The sequence below is a fragment of the Triticum dicoccoides genome, chromosome 7B (assembly GCF_002162155.2).
Source record: "Triticum dicoccoides isolate Atlit2015 ecotype Zavitan chromosome 7B, WEW_v2.0, whole genome shotgun sequence".
Lineage (NCBI taxonomy): Eukaryota > Viridiplantae > Streptophyta > Magnoliopsida > Poales > Poaceae > Triticum > Triticum dicoccoides.
The window spans coordinates 106743176-106748333 of record NC_041393.1 but is presented as its reverse complement, the minus strand read 5'-3'; the positions used below and the strand labels follow the sequence as shown (position 1 = coordinate 106748333).

General features: G+C 40.8%; 1 pseudogene; it reads left to right on the top strand.

Moving 5' to 3' along the window:
• Positions 1-369: 369 nt before the first annotated feature.
• Positions 370-4957, top strand: LOC119336041 (annotated as a pseudogene).
• Positions 4958-5158: the final 201 nt, after the last annotated feature.

The window sequence follows — 5158 nt, the reverse complement described above, 5'->3', positions numbered from 1 at the left end:
GTTCTTTTGAAATAAGTATTTGTATATAAATTACATCGGATTGCTACTAGTCTACTAACCTGGTTTACTCATTGTGATGTCAAACCTGTTTTGCTCATTGTGAATTCCCACGCACCCTAATATTATGACCGAGGGCCATTAAGAGAAAATAAAATCTGACCGAGGGCCTTCAATGGAGACACTACCGCCGCCTTGCTCCTTGCGGTCTACCTCTGGAGCTGTGCCACCGCCGAGCCGCTTCTCTCCGACACCCCCTGTCCATAATCTACACTGCCGTCGAGCCATCAACCCGCCGACGCCCCCGCTACAAGCCAAACTGGGCGGCACATGCCAAGCAGCATGCACCGCCACCTCCCCCGCTGCCGCGCGATGCCTCTACCACCGCCCCCGCCTCCTCCGAGGACGTTGGGATTCCCGGCAGGCGCCTCTTTGCGCCCCTCCCGCCCGCGCCGCCTCTGCAGTCCAGAAGGTGCACCCCCTTCTCTGCCTTCGTTTATCTGTATGTTGCAGGTTATAGTTTTGCGGAGCCTGAGTACAGCTATGTTGCTAGAAGCTAGATACATGATATATTGATGCCCAACATATGTGTATCAGTGTTTGGTGATATGGCATTTTCAATTACGTGTATTTGAATATAGGGAGTGCATTATACTAGTCAATGTTAGAGGAAGCTAAGATGTTGCTAGCTTCTTAGCTGCTAATCCATAGCCTGTCTTGTTCATTAAATGTCAAATATGTACAGTCCTTAATTTCTTATGGGCATGATTGTAGGATAGTACATGAACATTGAACAAATAAAAATTTAAACAATTGTTGCAGAATGAGACGATTGTTTGCTTTTTGTTTTGAGGTACAGCGATTGTTTGCTAGGGCTGTAGTTTTGTGGATTTCATTTGGGCTGGTGCTGGGCATTCACTGAAGGACTTCTGGCCCAAGAATTATCAGGGACTATTATGTTTTATTTTACTGGAATTAATCATATGGCACAAACGTTCACTGCACTGTCCCAAAGTGTGACACAGCCTGCTCCGTCGATTACACGTGGCTGCAGTTGATTCTTCCGTCGTCATGACATCATCCATGATTTGGCAGCGTTTTCGGCCGTCGCGCTCTAGTGCATTCCTTTATTTATATTTGAAAATGTTAGTTCCACTATACTCCCTGATATGTGCGTCTCCCCATATTGACATGTGGATACATGATAGATTTTGGTGGTTAAGTGTTCTCTGGGGTTGGGCAAAGCCTGTATCGTAATGAGACTATACTCCTGTACATTTACAAATGGTTGATTTTTCTTTCTTGTAATAGTTGTTTGGTGCATTAGAATATTTCGAGGACATAAGTTTATGTGTTTATCTCTTTTGTAGAGAGGTGCATGTTTGGTATCTTTGCCCGGGTGAGCTGAATGATCAGTCCCAACTAGAGATGTATAAACAACTCCTTTCTCCTGCTGAAAAAGAGTATGCTGACTCTATAAAGGAAACAACGTTGCGGAAGCATGCTATGTTGTCCTGTGCATTGAAGCGCACCACCCTCTCAAGATGTATGTAACCACCAACTTCCTTTTGCATTGTCTGTCACATTTAATTGAAGTTTCATTCCTGTTTCTATCATTCAAGAGACAGTGTTGTCTATATTCTTGTTAATAGGAATTAGGAAAATTGTCTGCTGATGTTTGATTCACAAGTGTACATTGCTTAGAATTAACAACACATAGGATCCTCTCCTTGGGGGTGGTGACTCTATAAAAAAACACTTTTCTTAGTCTATATACTGTAATTATGGGGAAAACTCGGTATTGTTGTAACAAAAATAGTATAATATTTCCGGGGATTCAGCTATTTTATGCAATTTATTGCTTTGGATGCACTGAGTCCATGATTTATTCCCTTTGAACTTTTTCCTGTATATAGGTGCATGGCTTCCATTCGTGCATTTTTGTACGTGAACAGCAGGAGCTCTGCCTTTGCATTGTAGGAGACCATTCAAGCATTCATCTGTCTTAATATATGGAGAACATATGGTTCAAGATCAATGTAACTTTTGACCTCTTGCATCCACAAATGACTTTGTCTTTCTCAAGTAACACTTTAGGACCTATTAGGTGCCCAATCACTTTCTGATGCATGTGCTGTTCCCATAAAGAGTCATAGAAATGGAGAATGAAACCATCTGCCCTTTGACTTGTAATAATATGGAAGCTTGTCACGCTGCTCTATTATCTTGTCAACAATTAGAATATATGCTTGTTTTGTCTGTTGTTACTGATAGCATAACAGGAATACTGATATGTCATTGCTTATTGCTAATCTGTTTAAATTAGACTGGATACAGATTGTAAAATTGATCCGAGGTCGTTTGAGTTTATGTACAACAATTTTCACAAACCTGAGGTAAGAGGTTAGTCTTCAGTGGTTCTTTTTTTCTGCAATTTAAAGCCTTGTAACAACTGCCTTTGGCTGCTTTCCATGTCTGATCAGATATTGTGGCCATCCGATGATATTGTGGAGCTGCCCTTGCATTTCAACATTTCACACACTACTTCTTTGATTGCCTGTGGCATTGCCATGGATGCTAATGTATGTTCTTTGTCCCTGTGACAGCCAAAAGTGAGAAAGACATGACCATGTTTTTGTTGCTGTGGAAGTTATTCAGTTGATATTGCTGTTCTATGTACCTTTTTAGATTGGCATTGATATTGAAGAGAAGAAGCGGAAGACAACCAAGAGTATTTTATCTCTTGCTCGTTGTTTTTTCACCCCTTCAGAAGCTCATTATCTCACTGAGATTTCTGATTCGTATGCTCAGGAAAAGGAATTCTTCAAACTATGGACTCTTAAAGTTAATGAGTCTCTCTTTGGCCCTCTACTTTATAGCCCTTTCCTATGCAACCACTTCATTGTGCTATACATTCCTTAGAACATTGCGAAGTTATGTTATTTTTTACTACAAGGCTAGAACATATCAACTGCCCTATCATGTAGTGTAAGATACCACTTCAAAGATTAAAACATTGTAGCTGACTTCGTTGTTCTTTGCTATAGAAATGCAGGTTTGGTATATGTATCTAGTGCAAGCTCTTTTTAGATGTTAACTTGCTAACTCCACATATAACTATATTGAATAAATCAAATTGAAGTACACGTAGGTGGGCATCTTATGAATGGTCCATTTGCGGAAAAAGGAATGTTATGCACCAAATATTGCCTATTTGAATTAATGGCTACTGATACGATGTTGCACATTGAAGGATCATTGATTTCTAAATTTATAGGAAGCATATGTAAAGGCTCTCGGATTGGGTTTGTCAGGTGCTCCACTCAATGAGTTTACAATCAACTTGAAAACAAGCAAGGGAATTCGGGTTTCTAAGGTATGTAGCTTTTACCTTTCCCCTTCTTTCTTTTTTTGACATATAATCAGGGAGCTTTAGAACTATGTGTGTGAACAAAATTTCACGTGACATTTGTAACACCTTCTGACATGTGACACCTACGTCTTGGCCCAACGGTCAGATGTCATGTTAAGTGAATTTTATACGAAAAAATGCTGCTATGGGATGGTGTACTGCTGGTTCTTAAAACAACCGGTCTAGCATCTCACCTTCTATTTTGGTCATCTCTGTCAATGGTTGAGATGTAATATTCCCTACCACTCACTCTCACATATCATTTCAGCCTTTTTTTTTCTCACTGCACGGGCTCCAGCATGTTCCAAAATATTGTATAGCGTATGTTTTGCAAATTTTAAGACATGTTTTGCAGCAGGTTAATCAGGTTTTGCCGTAATCCAAACCAAGTTTCACTAAACAATTCAATGCATTTTACATGGATCTGAACCAAGCCAATAAATTTGAGGAGACTCATAGTTGTTTGACCTTTTATTTATCTTTTTTGGCATGTGTTTCGCATGTATTTCAGGGTTTCATGCAAGAATCACAAGAAATTCTCAAATTCCACATGTGTCACATATTTTATAGCAGAAATCAGTATTTCATCAAATAGAAAAACAATGGGGCAAACCTCCAAATAAGAAAGCAAAATAAGTAGAAAACAGCATGTGTGTGGTCCACCATGTGCTGTGCAATCACGCCAGGCATGGCCAATGCATAGCCCAGGGTGATGCCCCGTAGGCCACGCAGGATCGGATGTCAGGAAAATAGGTTCGGATGGAGCAGCGGGATCCTCTGTAGGAGGCGGGTGCTTGGGGAGAAAAGTATGGTCCGGTGCATAAAGCTAAAAAGGTTGAAGTGGAGAGTAGAGATGCATGTGTAGTGGAAGTATTTATTTTCTATTCTTTGATGAGGCCCACTAGTGGTAGCTTGCATTGGGGAGAAAAAAATCAATGTAGATGCCTCAATCTACTTTTTGTCATGGGGCATCTGTATCCATATGCCACCATTGTACATGCCCTCAAACCATTGCGTGCACACGGAATCAAAAGTAGATGCCTTCCCTGTTTTTTGGCTTTTGCATGGTAACTGTCCTAATTTTTTTCGTTAGGGATAAGTGTCTGTTTTTTACGCTTCATAGGACATCAGCGAAGTCAGGTGCATTATGTTATTGCAACCTAACAGTAAATCATCTTTATCGGTCTGCCTTGACTCTCGTCGGATTTTCCAGGCATCGAAAGTATGTAATGATTCCAACTCTGGGTGTGATCGTCTGTCTGAGAATTGGCTATTTGCACTCGCGAAGCTAAATAGTTCTCATTACATGTCAGTTTGTATGGAGGATGACACGAGATGTCAAGGTTTGTATTGCCAGCCTTGGGACAAAGAGTTTGGTTATCTTCATTCTTTCGGTCACTCCATTATATACTATTGATGTATATATGTTCATATGTTTCAGGTCCTGAAAATAGTCCAGCGCCAGTAGGATTAAAAGTATGGAAGACCATACCATTTGTAGAAGATACACTTGTCTCTGGAACGGAAGCTGTTAAACTTATTGCTTGACCGTACGATTTCACCAGATCATAGTATGATGCAAGATTTCGTGTTTCACCAAGTAGGAGGCTAAACACTGAGAATTCTTGAGGCATCAGTTAACTCTCTGCCCGCAATATTTGGGGTACTCAGGAAAGCTGCAGGTTGTGCTTCGCTTTTCCCCCTCCTGTTGGTTCCCTGGGGCAGTCGTTTTTTTATCGGTCTGGTCCG